The 14,727-nt window shown below is 35.5% G+C and overlaps 1 protein-coding gene across 1 annotated transcript in view; it reads left to right on the top strand.

Moving 5' to 3' along the window:
* The window catches only part of UVRAG (UV radiation resistance associated), a 275,347-nt gene that overhangs the window by 167,763 nt on the left and 92,857 nt on the right, over positions 1–14,727 (top strand). The gene's annotated exons all lie outside the window — the stretch shown is intronic.

The following is a 14,727-nucleotide window of genomic DNA, read 5'->3' as shown; positions in this document are numbered from 1 at the left end:
TTTGTCAGAAAGACAACCAAGAAAAGGGTAAGAGACTTAACAGCAGATTACACATATCTGAAAAATGGATTAGTGAACTGGAAGATAGGTCAGTAAAAAATATTCTGACCAAAGCACAAAGAACAAAAGAGATGGATTGTATAGACATGTGTAGGACACAACCAAAAGGGCTAATTATATAATTGAAGTCACAGAGAGGCAGAAGAAAGCACGTAGGAAAAATGCAATATTTTAGGAGTTAATGGCAGAATTTTTCAAATTGATGGAGACATCAAGCTAGAAATTCAGGAAGCATTCACTACAACACCAAATAAATACAAAGCCAAAATACTTAGTGAAATTATAGTAAAAGCTGAAAACTAAAGACAAAGTAAAAATATTAGAAGTACCTAGAGAAAAAAGAATAAGCATCAAAAGAGCAATAATAAAACTGAAAGCTAATTTCTCAATCAAAACATTGGGAGCCAAAAGGTGATGCAGTGACATTTAAAAAGTATTATAAGAAAATACTGCCAACTTAAAATTCTATATTCAGTGAACATATTCTTCAAAAGTAAAGGCAAAATAAAGATGTTTCACACTATCAAAACTGAGAAAATGCATTTCTGCAGACTTACACCAAGGGAAATAACTAAAGGCAGAATAAAAATAATCTTGCATAGAAACATGGAAATGCAAGAAGGAACAAAGAGTAAATACGAGTATCTCTAAATTAATTTTGACTACAAAACATAGCAATGTCATATTTAGTGTAATATATATATATATATATATATATATATATATATATATATATACACACACACACACACACACACACACATAAAATATGCAGAGGATACCAAAAAAAGTATACACATTTTAAGAAAGGGAAAAACTGTATTAAAATTGTAATACATTGGATGACACTAACATTCATTTTATTAACGGCATCTTTTGAGTAAACATCATACTACACATTGCTACCGTAATTCAACTTCGAAAAGTAATACATAGATAACATCTCTTAACATGTGTACATTTTTTTAGCACCCTTGGTATTTACAATTGTAATGCATGACTCTAACACAAAAGTTGAGAAGTGGAAATGGAGTTAAAGTGCTCTAAGATCCTAATGTTGTCTGGAAAGTGGTAAAATACTAATTTATATTAGACTCTAATAAATCAAGGATGCATGTTATAGTCTCATAACCCCTAAAAGAGTTGTTTTATAAAAGCAAAAAATAATAGAGGTGTTAAATGGGGAAATTTTTTAAAATACTTTATTAATCCAAAAGAAGGCAAGAAAAGAAAGGAAAATGAACATTACACAATTGAAACCAACAGAAAACTAATAGTAAATTTGTTGATATGAACCCAAGCTTATCCTGTAATTCATGAAATGTGAATGTTATTAATATTCTACTTAAAATAAAGGTTGTCAGGCTGAATAAAAAACTAAACTCATCCTATTTTCAAGAAACAAATATAGGGACACAGAAATATTAAAAATAAAAGAGTGAATAAAGACATACAAATATTATCCAAATGAGAGCTAGTATAGCTACTATATCAAAGTGAAATTTAAGGCAATTTAAATAAAGTGAGACACTTTATGATAACACAGTCAATTCTAAGTATATATGAGGTGTGATCAAACAATGCGGTGAATGTTTAAGCAAAAAAAATTGTATTACACTAAAAGACACGTTGCCATTAACCCCCCTCAGAATATTCCCCCTTGCTTCGAAAACACTTACGCCATCGTTCTTGCCACTTTCTGAAGCAGTTCTGGAAGTCCTCTTTCGTGAGTGTCTTTAGTTGTGCTGTCATGGCTGCCTCAATGTCCTGAATCAATTCAAAATGTTTACCTTTCATGGTCATTTTGGCTTTGGGCAACAACCAGAAGTCACAGTGCCAGATTTGGTGAATAAGGTGTATGAGGGCACATCTTAATATTTTTATTTGAAAGAAATTGCCATATACCAGAAGCTCTGTGTGACATGGAGCGTTGTCATGATGGAGGATGATTTACAGCACACTTTAAAACACACCTTCTCTCAACCGTAGCTCACACCCAACTGACTGCACTGAACAAGCTGAAACTTGTCACACTCTGGGTTCAACACGCTGCTTCCCATAATGAAGATCCCTGCCTTTGTGTTGCTGGTACTTGGCAACAGCATTCACTGTATTTTTTTTTTTTTAATCACACCTTCATATATATGGTCCGAAAATCGTAAATTCACAGAACTACAAGGAAATCCACAGTCATAGCAGAGGACTTGAAATTTCCTTTCATTAACTATTAGAATAGCAGACAAAAAAAATCTGTTAGAATCTAAAAGACCTGAAGAGTACAATTAATAAACTAGACCTAAGTAATGGATACAGAATATTGTACCAAAGTTTGTTAGGATATAGATTCTTTTCAGGTTCATGTGGAACATTTATTAAAATTGATTATGCTGGGCCTCAACAAATTTCAAAAGATTCAGATAATTCACAATCTGTCTAATGACCACAGTCGAATTTATAAGAAATCAATAATAAAATCCCCAAATGTGAATGCTAAACAGTGTACTTCTGTGTAACCTACAGATCAAAGGGGAAACTACAAAGGAAGTTTGAAGTTATTTTAAACTGAATGAGAATGAGAATATAGCATATGAAACCTTGTAAGGTGCAGCTAAATCTGTGCTCAGAGGGAAATTTACACCCTCAAATGCATATATTAGAAAAAAACAAAGATTTCAAAATTGTCTAAGCCTCCTTCTGAAACAGAGAAAGAAGAGTTAGTTAAGCCCTAGAAAAGTAGAATGAAGGAAATGATAAAGATAAAAGCAGAAAATAATGGATAGCTGTACAGTGGAAAAAATAATACATGCAAAAGTTCTAGTCTATGAAACTAGGAATTTGATCAACCCTTAGCAGGACTAATTTAAAAAAAGAGTAGACAGGTAAAATAACTAGTATAAATGGAGGGAAAAAAGATGACATTACAGATATACAGACATTAAAAGATAAAATCTTATGAACAACTTTATGCTAATAAGTTTGAAATTTAAATGAAATGGCTAAATTTCTAGAAAAATACAACTTTCCAAAACTGATACATGAGGGATTGGAGTTTAGAAAACTGTACATTTGGCTAAAGGAAAGTGGATTATAGAATATTCTAGGTAGGTTTTTCTCCACCCTGGATTCCCATTAGTGTCATCTGGGGAGTTTTGTAAATGAGCTCCTGACCCCCAGTTACCTGGCTTCTCCCCCTGAAATTCTGATTCAGTTGATGGGGCCCAAATTTGAGGTATTTTTCAGAAGTTCCTGTAAGTTATTCTGATGTGCATTTGGAGTTGAGAATCACTGTTCTAGATTGAGAGAATATTGTGTTCATGGGCATGAAGAAATGAATATCCTCCACTATATTTAGGAAACTGCAAGAGAAAAGGCAGGACTGTAGGCACCAATGGAAGAATTTAGTGCTATATCTGGTAGGACAGTAACTCTCAGCTTATAAATTGGGGCAGGGAGCACATGTATAGTTTAAACCAGTGCCTTTTTAAAGGCACTGATTGATTATAACTGAAGTATTCTTTTGAATTTCAAAACTATTTAAAGAGAGCCTGGAATGTATATGTTTGACAAACAGGGACAGGTATGGTTTCTTTTCTCTTTCCAAAAAAATTGAAGTGAAATTAACATAACGTAAGATTAACTTTTTCAAAGTGTACAATTCGGTGTCATTTAGTATATTCACAATGTTGTACAGCCACCAACTTTCTCTAGTTCCAAAACATTTCATCACCCCAAAAGAAAACCCTGTTCCCATTGAGTAGTCACTCCTTATTCCTCCACCTAGCACCCTTTCCTCACCCCCCCCCCGCCCCCGCCCCTTCCCCTGGCAACTACCATCTACTTTCTATCTCTATGGATTTACCTAGTCTGGATTTTTCATATCAGTGGAATCATACAAGATGTGACCTTGTGTTTAAGGGTCTTTTGTACTTAGTCTGATGTTTTCAAGGTATATCCATGTTGTACCATAATCAATACTGTATCCACTTTTATAGCTGAAGAATACTCTATTGAATGTATATGCCATATTTTGTTTAACCATTCATCTGTATGGACATTTTAATTATTTCCACCTTTTGACTATTGTGAATAGTGCTGCTATGAACATTCATGTAGAAATATTATTTGAACATCCACTTTCAATTCTTTTGCCTATATACCTTGGAGTGGAATTACTGAGTCACATGGTAATTCTATCTTTAATTTTTTGAGGAACTGCAAAACTTTTCCACAGCAGCTATACCAGTTTACATTCCCTGGTGTGAAGTTGTATATCATTGTGATTTTGATTTGTATTTCCTTAATGACTAATGATGTTGAGAATTTTTTTCATGTGCTTGCTGGCCGTGTATATATCTTCTTTGGAGAAATGTCTATTCGAGTACTTTGCCCATTTTTTAATTGGGTTCATCTTTTTTGTTGTTGAGTTGTAAGCCTACTTTATGTATTCTGGATACTAGACCCTTATCAGATATATCATTCACAAATATTTTCTCCCATTTTCTGAGTTGTTACAGTGTAAGGCCTAAAATTAAGGTCAATATTGTCTGCTGCCTTGATTATCTGGTGAAACTAGGATGGCATTGAATAGCCCCGCCCCACTCTGCTTCTGTGTATAAGTTCCTGTCTCCAAACAACCCGCCTTTTCCACCAATAAACAGGTGTAATTATTACTTATTCCTGAGTAGTGAATTTTATTCCCTTGCCAGCTGGGAAATTATGAAAACAAACCAATTATATCTTCCCACAGGAGCCAGTCATCATTATATCCTTTCTTTGTTTTGTTTTGTGGTGGAAGTTCTACATTTATTTTACATAAAACAGTCCATATGAACATAAATCATCAATATCACTATATCCTTTTGATACTGTAAAACCTGCCTCTCACATCTCCTGGTTGTTCAATAATGTTGACCTCAAACAAATAACCAGCCAGCTATTTCTCCAGCAAAATGGTTTTATTTATTTGGGAACAACAAAGAACTGCAATTTGGTACCTGCAGTCTAATGGCAAACCATGCACAAGTCCAGAGAAACAAAGGAGAGGAGCTCTCTTTGCTGGACTTGGGATATATTTTATCTATCTTTTTTGTTTGAAAATGCTTTGGTTTCATATCTAAAATCCACTGCCAAATCCAAGATTATGAAGATTTACCCCTTTTTTTGTTATAATAGTTTTATCATTTTATATTTTGTATTTAGGTCTTTGACGGTCCAACTCCATTCTCTTGCATGCAGGTATCCAGTTATCTCTGCACTTTTTGTTGAAGTCCCTATTCCTTCCCCATTGAATAGCCTTGGCATGCTTGTTGAAAATCAATTAGCTATAGATTATTTCTGGACTCTCAGTTCTAATCCCTTCGTCTCTATAACTATCTTATGCCAACACCATAAGTTTTGAAACTGAGAAGTATATGGATCCTTCAATTTTGTTGTTCTTTTTCAATACCGTTCTGGCTATTTAGGGCCCTTGTGATTCCATATGAATTTTAGGACCATCTTTGATTTCTGGGAAAAAAAGCGTTTTAATGAGTCATTAAATTTAGTTTGCTGGTATTTCACTGAGGATTTTTGCATCTATATTCATAAGGCATATTGGTCTATAATTTTCTTATGATGTCTCTGTCTGACTTTTGTATCAGGGTAGTAGTGGCCTCATGGAGTGAGTTAGGAAGTGTTCCTTCTTTTCTATTTTTTGGGAGAGTTTGAGGATTGCAGTTAATTTTTCTTTTAAATGTTTGTTAGAATTGACCAGTAGAGCCATGTGGTCCTGAACTTTTCTTTGTTGGGAGGTTTTTGATTACTGATTCAATTTATTTATTTGTTATAGGTCTGTTCATAGTTTTATATATTCTTGAGTCAGTTTAGATTATTTGTGTATTTCTAGCAATATGTCCATTTCATCTAGGTTGTCCAATTTGTTGGTGTGTAACTGTACATAATATTTTATTTTACTTCCTTTCATTTCTGTAAGTTCTTTAATAATGTCTCCATTTTCATTTCTGATTTTAGTTATTTGTGTCCCCTCCCCCCCTTATTAAATCTAGCTAAAAGTGTGTCAATTTGGTTGATCTTTTCAAAGAATTGACGTTTGGTTTCATGAGTCTCTCTGTTGTTTTCCTATTCTCTATTTTGTTTATCTCCACTCTAATCTTTATTTTTTCCTTCATTCTGCTATTTTTGGATTTTGTTTTCTGTTCCTTTAGCTGTAAAGTTAGGTTGTTGATGTGACACCTTTCTTTTTTAATGTGTGTTTATACCTATAAGTTTTCACATCCCATACATTTTGGTATGTTGTGTTTTTGTTTTCATTTATCTCAAAGTATTTTCTAATGTCCCTGTGATTTTTTTTCATTGACGTAATGGTTGCTTTATTTTCACATATTTGTGAATGTTCTAGTTTTCCTTCCATTACTGATTTCTAGTTTCATTCCAGGGTGATGGAGAAGATAGTGTGTATGATTTCAATATTTAAAAATTTTTTAAGACTTGTTTTGTGACCTAACATATGATGTTCAACATGCACTTGAGAAGAATGTGTATTCTGCTGTTGTTAGATGCAGTGTTTTATATGTGTATGTTAGGTCTAGGTAGTTTACAGTGTTATCAGTTCTCTATATCCTTATTGATCTTTTGTCTAGATATTCTATCTATTATTGAAAGTGGGATATTAAACTCTCCAATTATTATTGTAGCACTGTTTCTCCCTTCATTTCTGTCAGTGTTTGCTTCATATATTTTAGGGCTCTGTCATTTGGTGTGTCTGTTTTTAGTTGTTATTATCTTCTTGATGAATTTACCCTTTTGCCTTTTTGTAACAATTTTCCACCTAAAGATTATTTTGTCTGATATTAGTATAGCCACCCAGCTCTCTTTTGGTTACTATTTGCATGGAATATCTTTTCCATCTTTTCACTCTGAACCTATTTGTGTCTTTGGACCCAAAATGTGCCTCTTGTAGGCAGCATATAGTTGTATCATATTATTTTATTCATTCTATCAATCTTTGCCTTTTGATTGGAAAGTATAATCTACCTATACCTAATATAATTATTGGTATGGAAAGATTTCTGCCATTTTGCTATTTGTTTTCCACATTTCTTATACCTTTTTTGTGTATGATAATGTTTTTCGCTCTGTTCCCTCATTTCCTCCATTACTGCCTTGTTGGTTTTTTTTACTTAATTGATTTTTTTTTTTTTTTTTTTGGTAATGTACCATTGCCTTCTCATATTCTTTTCATATGCCTTCTCATAGTCTTTTCAGTGTATTTTAAAGATATTTTATTATTGGTTACTCTGAGAATTATAATTAACATCCTGTGTTTATAACAATCTAGTTTGAATTGATACCAACTTAGCTTAAGTAGCATATAAAAGCTGCTCCTCTACAACTCTGTCCCTCTGTTACCTTTATTGGGGATCTGTATTTCTTTGTACATCTTTGAGTAACTGTCTGGTTTCCTTTTATTTCAACCTTAAGACTTTAGCCTTCACATCTTACTTGCAGTTAGACTAGCAATCAGCCAGAGGTAAAAAAAAGTCTTGAGTCTTCTCAGGTCTTTTCTGAGCATGTATCCTGTTTTGGGCATAGCAGTTATTAGCAGTTATATGCATAACTTCTGTATTCCCCAGTATATATGGGCACTTTTGAATGCACTAATTTCTCAAGCTCTCCCCAGCTCCCTCCTTCACTCCACCCCCTCTCCCCTTTAGACAGTCTGTTGTGTGTCTCAGCCTTAATCTTTTGCACAGAAAGGCTGTGGGTTGTTTGTTTGCTATACATCTTGAACAGTGTTCCGAGCTTTTCACCTCTGAGTTCTGACTGGGCAAAACAAAGGTGGGTGGGGCATCTTGCATTACTCCTTCAGGTAGCCCCCAGGCAATTTAGAACAGACAAACATACATTTTTTTTAAGAATGAGATCCACTCTGTTCGGTTAAGAACCAGGAATCAGGGCTCTACACTGGGAATGTAGGCTGCTGTCTTCAAGACCACTGCTAAGCTGGAGAAGGGGTTGGGATAAGATAAGGAAAAATACTGCAAAGCTTTCCTCCTGATTTTGAGTTTCCTTTTTCTCGATTTAATGTTTACCTGGTTGTTGTAAACCTTTGACTGTTTTCCAGAGTTTGGGCAAAGTTGATTCTGACAGTTTTTGCTTGATTTTTTGTTGTTGTTGTTTTTAATGTTTCTCTAGAAGAACGAGTTCTTAGATCTATCGGTTCTACCATTTTCTCTGACATCATTCCATTTGTTTGTTTAATGATGAAAAACATTACTTATAAGAAATGAAGAGAACGCTACATGGTTTTTAAGCACAAGAGAACACCATGATTAGATATGTCTGTGACAAAGATCACCTTGTAGTTTTGTGGAGAACAACCCCTCTCCACCTTCCCCAGGTTCGACATTAATAAAATTTAGTACCTCTCCAGGTTTTTATCAAATTTGTACATGATGATATGACTTAAAATATTAGTTATATAGGAAAATCACTATGGGAGCTTGAGGCAAGAGTGTCCCTCAAAATGATAAATACTCTTTCTCCAGATCAGCTGCGTAGTTTAACTCGTGAAGGAGCATGTGGACAACTCCAGGAAGTGTGCCTCTGTGAGTTGTAGCAATGATTTGTTTAGTGATTGACTGATTTTTCCTAAACACTCTGGGAAGGCCAGCTATGCTTAGGTGATTATGTTCCCCTTTTTCTCTTTGGCCACCAGGTGAACCACAGGAATTGCATTTTTGTGAACTAATTTTATATTCTATTAGGTTGGTGCAAAAGTAATTGCTGTTTTTGCAGTTATTTTTAACCTTTTAAACCGCATTTACTTTTGCACCAACCTAATACCTCTGTTTTTTTCCCTTTTACAGAAATGCATATTATATTTTGTTGATTCTTTTATACATATTTTTGACATTTGAATATTGCTAAAAATGTGATGCACCTTATAATTAATGTCATATTATGATTAATAGCATTTATCTTTTCTTAGTGGTATAGAAGCTAGTGATGCAGTTCATAATTGATGCCATCTTAGATTTTATGCACTATCAAATATTTTAGCTGGTTTTATGTACTTTAGTAAAGTACTTCAAAGCCTTTTTGGAACAACGTAGATGTAGAAATATATAAATAACGATACATTTATTGATTATGCTTGTTGATCGAATCTACCTCTCAGTTATTCTTACCCTGGATCAGTGAAAGAGCAGATTAGACATGGTTTTCTTTTCTCCTGACTATGTCAATTTTGATGTAAACCTTTGCAGGGTATTAGGTGGAATCAGGTCTTCATGGGAGATGGAAAATCGGAATTGAATGACTCATTGGACAAATTATACTTAATGTAACAGGCCTAGGAATCCTCAGCCTCTGTCCTTCTAGAGTGCCTGCCTCCTCTGGCTATTACTGGCACGTGAAATATTAGAGTTCAAAGCCCTATTGAGCCAGTGTTGCTGCGGGTAGAAACTCGTTCCTTCCTTTGTCTGGCCTGTTTGGAACGTGGGTCTGGACTGATGACTTGCCTAAACCATTTCTTGTACACCTGCACACTGTAAAGGGAAGCTCTGAAATCTTTGCTGCATTTCATTTTGAGGCTCAGACCACAAAACACGAAGGAATGTAACCAGAGTCCAGCTGCAATGTTCTTTTCCCCCTTATTTCTTCTTTCACTGAGGACTGAAAAGTAGGTTTTAAAGTGCTTTCTGAAATGAAACGTATTAGTCATTGCTATTGTGCTGCTTAACTGTCTGTTAGATGATACATTCAGAATGGATTAGTGAAACAATCATCGAGCTAGGACATAGCTAGTCAGAGCATATGGCTTTTTCAAGCCTTCAAAAGACGTCTGAAATTTTTTGTTTTATCCCCAGTAGGAGAAATAGGGAGTGGTATAATTGGAAGGCACTTGTGAAACTTCCTGGCCTGTCCGCGACCAGGCTTTTACACATCTCCAAAAGATGGTCAGCTATTTTTCTGTAGTGGAATTATTGGAACCCAGAGAAATGTTAATGCTGCATTTTCCATTTCCGTTTTGCACTTATGTTTATTCCTATGGAAGATCTTGACTAAAACCCCAGGAGTTGCCTTTTTTACCTGACTGATTCTGATTTTTATGAGAGACAGAAATTATGGAGTATTCAAAAGTTGTGATGTGTCCCAAATCAGATACTATTGTGTCCATATCATAGTCACTGCATGTCGACCTGATGCACATGAGAGAAGGAATGATCGGTCTTAATGGTCTACCGCCTTTTTGTGACCGGGTGCGTAAGGTGGTCGTGCGTCCTTAGATAGAAAGGGGCTGGCCAGACAGGTAGGCCTCGCGCCTGTGACTCGAGTCTTTTATTTCTCTTGTGGCCACCTTAGTAGGTCTGGATGTTTATGAAGCTTCCTCTTCAGTATGACTGGGTTGCATTTGGCCAGGAAGGAAGAGACAGAGGAATTTGCAGAGTGGTAGTGAGTAGATGGATTCCCTGTGTCTGTGTTCCTTCAGCCCACCTCTGTGGCCTGGCAACAGTGCCTTCTTGAATAAATGAATGCAAATTGTTTTCTCATGGCGTCTTCTTGAAGCAATTAGAATACCTTGAACATTATTTGTATAGGAAGTGAATTCTCTGTAAAAATAGTGACTGGCACCTGGGATTTTGCTGGCATAAGGCTTATATTGAAAACATACATTTTTCAGACTGCTGTAGTTTTCAGACTGCTGTAATTCTGACCCCTCACTTCTATTATTACCTGTGTCAGGCATTCTTAAACATACCTGTTGACAGCCTCTTATATTTAGAATTATAGATTCCTTCCTATAAAAATCCTCAGCTTCTGTTCGTTAATCAAGCTGAGTTCAGAAATGGTTGCTGTTTTCACTAAATTAGCATCTGTTTGCTTTCATGGCATCCAATTAAGTATGATGGCTTCCTTCCAGAAATGGGAGATTTTCACATCATGCTTAGGCTTAAGTTTTCAATTGTTGTACTGTTTACCCTACAAATTAGAACATTCTTATAACCTTTCATCCTCATTTTTTTATAAGTTGTTGCATTCAGAGCATTCAGTAACCAAGCTCTCAAACCTTTAAACTGAACAGTGAAAGTGATGGGTTGAGGCAGCAGGGTACCAAATGCTTTGGTTTTCTGTTTTTCCTGCTGTGCAACTTAACAGTATAATCAAACAAATATTTTTCAGGGTGACTCATATTACTGAAATGAATGAAATTATTAGTTCTTTCAGATTTTCCATTTGATTAAAGGAATGTGATCTAAGTTGAAAAGTATCTGTTCATGTGAAAACACCATAAAGTCTGTAGTCCAACTCCATTATAACTACCTAAGGGTACACCATAGGACAGAAAGGAAGATTAAAAAAAGAAAAGTATGTCCTTGCAGAATTGTAGACTTACTGTGTTTTAGAACCAGACAGAATATTATTAGGTCATGTAATTCAGTCCTTCACTTCACAAATGGAGAAGCAGGTTGAAAGATGAAGTGAGGTCTTATAGCAAGTTAACTAAACACTTTGATATGGAAAGTGACTGTTGGAAAGCTTGACTGAGGAAAGCAAGCCCAGAAGATAGTATGCTGATTGTAGGTATAGTACTTTTAAGCAAGCATTTAGGAGATAGAAGAAATGTGTTCATCAAAATGGTTCTGTATATGAGAATGAACTCTTTTGCCCAACTTAGGGAAAGCTCCCTGGTGAAAAAATGCCACAATGTGAATCCCTACTTGTTAAGCAGAGTCACTATGTTTAGTTCTCATTGAAAATGTCAATTATTTAAATCCCATGGATCAGTTGGTTCATTCGACATTTTTTTCCTCTAAAAGGGACAATGCAATGTGCCCCTCTTTGCTTCTTTCTTGTGTAGGTTTATTTAAGCTTGGTGGAGTTTGTTTTTAATTTTTAATTATTTAAGACTTTGGACTTATGTTGGCTTCACTTGTTATCACCAAGTGACTGTCGAAATGTCCTCCCTAAATCTTAGCTCACCTGGTATAACACCTATCCCACTAGGTTATTATGAGTATTAAATGAAGCACAGTGCTTGGCATATAGAAGATGCTCAATAAAATTTTTGCAACTACTATTATGTATACGTTGAGTTTTACAACAGGAGTTCCAGGCAGCTGTGTAATTTTTTTACTATTTCTAGGTGCTGAAAGGAAAGGTGGGCCTAAGAAAAGGTTAAGGAAAATTTTATTAAAGGCAACCTAGTGGCACCGTGCTAGATTTTGTTTTGTAATAATGTCATGAGATACATCACCTTTCAGTCAGTGGTGTAAATGCAGAAGACTCATGAAGTTTCCCAGAGTTTAGAGGGAAAGCTATTATGGGTCTGAAGGCTTGTCTCTTTTACTGCAACTACTTAGGGAGTTCACTACATAATAATTACTAATGAGTCAAGCAAGTGTCTGTACCTTAGAAGCTATCAGATAGTGAATGCTGAAGTATATTCACACTAAATAGTTCCCAGCCTGGCCTGCGGCTTACTTTTTTTTTTTTTTTTTTTGGTCTTATCCCAGTTTTCTCTTCGTTTATAGCCTATGCTTAGTCAAACTGTTGTTTTCCACTTTGATACTCTTTGTCCATGCTCTTCTGCTTACCTGAAATGCCTTGCCTGGGATAAAAATTAGTAGGAGAATATAAAGCCCTTCCCTTACTATCTGCAACTTTCCTCATAATTTCTTTCTTGATTTCCCATAGCTGGGTGTACTCTCATATCCTTTGGTAATCCTATCAGCAATTCTCTCTCTCTCTCTCTCTCTCTCTCTCTCTCTCTCTATATATATATATATATATATATATATATATATATATATATATATATATATATATAATCTCAGAAATGAAATGTGTTTATCTCTAGACTTATTTCATTTTAACAACAACCCCGTGATACAGACTTATTTGCCTTATTCTTGACTGAAATATTTTCAGTGTAGAAACTGCATCTTACTTTGCATTAACCTTACTCCACTGCCTTGCAGAGGCTTGTATTGTGTAGACACTCAATAAAATTTTGTTTAATTGAATTAGGAGGGCAAAAGGGATGTTCAGTTTTTGCAAATGCTATTAGGTAATCTGACACTCCACCCTGTAGCCCACAGTTTCAACTCTAGATGCTCTGGCCAGGACAATTATTTCATACAATCCCTTAGGACTATGGCAAGCTATTAACTTCTGTGTCTGTTGTAATCCAAGGCCAGGCAGCGGTGCTGATGGGGTTGTGTTCAGGAGTGAGAGCAAAGAGCACATTTAAAAACGAGGAATCCCCGTGGAACTTTAGGAAGGAGAGATCAACAAAATAAAACTGCAGAAGGCGGTTGCTGGGTGAGACAGGAAATGAACACCTTGTGAAGATTAGGCATTCCACGGAAAGGGGGGGAATGTGGAAAATGAGTCCAAAGTAATTGTACAGCAATTTCATCGCCGACACTTGGAAGTATATTGTTGTATGTGTTGTTTTTAATGAAGTGTGCTTTTATAGTGCTGATGTTATTATCTGGATGAGGAAGTCTTCCCTCCTATTATTGTCATCTCGGCTTTCTGCAACCAACTAAATTAAAACACAGTCATGGAATGGGACAGTGGGATAAAAAAGAAAACCAGATGACTCTGACATGTGACCCTAACTTGAACTCACTGCTTTTCTGGTTTAGAGTGTACTCAAATCAGAATAGAGGTTCAGTGTAATGCTTGAGGGTTGGAGGGGCAGAGGAATAATATATTTAGTTAATAGTGGGCTATGTCATGGGTTAAAGATTGTTGCATGATTAGAATATGTGAGAACAGGAGGCCCCCCCCCAGAGCATCAGGGAGCTCTCCAGGTAGTCCGTGGACTAGCCTTTTGCAGTCTATTAATATGTATCATATGACAGCATAGATGCTTTGGGTTATGATATAAATTAATCATTTACTTTAATAAATAAGACTTTATTTTGTTGGCGTTACCTTGAAAGTAGCAGCATTCTTTCCTTTAATTCTCATAGGTTTGATTGTTTATTTATTTATTTTTTGGGGGTAGGCAAACAGTGAGGGATATAAAGATAATTATATCAAGCCAGAGAGTTTGGACTATGTGATTTGTGGGAGCTTTTGGTTTTCTGGAGAAATAAATGGATGGAAAGAGTAAGAAAATTATTTTTAGGTAGATGTGAAATTATTTTAGCTTCCCAAGGTATCTTATTATAATAGCTCTCCAGACAATTTTCTAAGGATAACAGTTGTGTCCTGGGTTATTGTAAAGCAAATTTATGTCATTCTTTTAATCAAATAGTTAAAATATGGCAGGTAGTCACTGCCATATTTTTATGCCTTTCCCCATGATAATTTACAGTTAATAAGATCACCTCAACAAACTTATTGATTTCTCAATCAGATTAAATGATCAGTTGGTTTTCATAGAATTTTTCTTCCTAATTCCTTAAAATGAAAAATTGGTATAAGAATGAATTCATGTATAGTTAAATCACAACAAAGTCAGACTATGTATTGAAGACTACTAGTCACCGGGCAAGATGGTGGCGTTAGATAAAATGACTCAGCTGCTGAAGTGGCGTGCGGAGTGGACAGCAAGTCAGCAGACAATCATTTGTCAGAGTTATAAGGGCCATGTTAGGGGTCAGCAGGGGGTTGAGTTGGGGGTAGCCAGCAAAGGCTCGAGAAGAGGCC

The sequence above is a fragment of the Rhinolophus sinicus genome, linkage group LG06, assembly GCF_036562045.2.
Source record: "Rhinolophus sinicus isolate RSC01 linkage group LG06, ASM3656204v1, whole genome shotgun sequence".
Classification (NCBI taxonomy): Eukaryota; Metazoa; Chordata; class Mammalia; order Chiroptera; family Rhinolophidae; genus Rhinolophus; species Rhinolophus sinicus.
The sequence above is the reverse complement of the archived record's forward strand: the minus strand, read 5'-3'. Positions and strand labels throughout refer to the sequence as shown.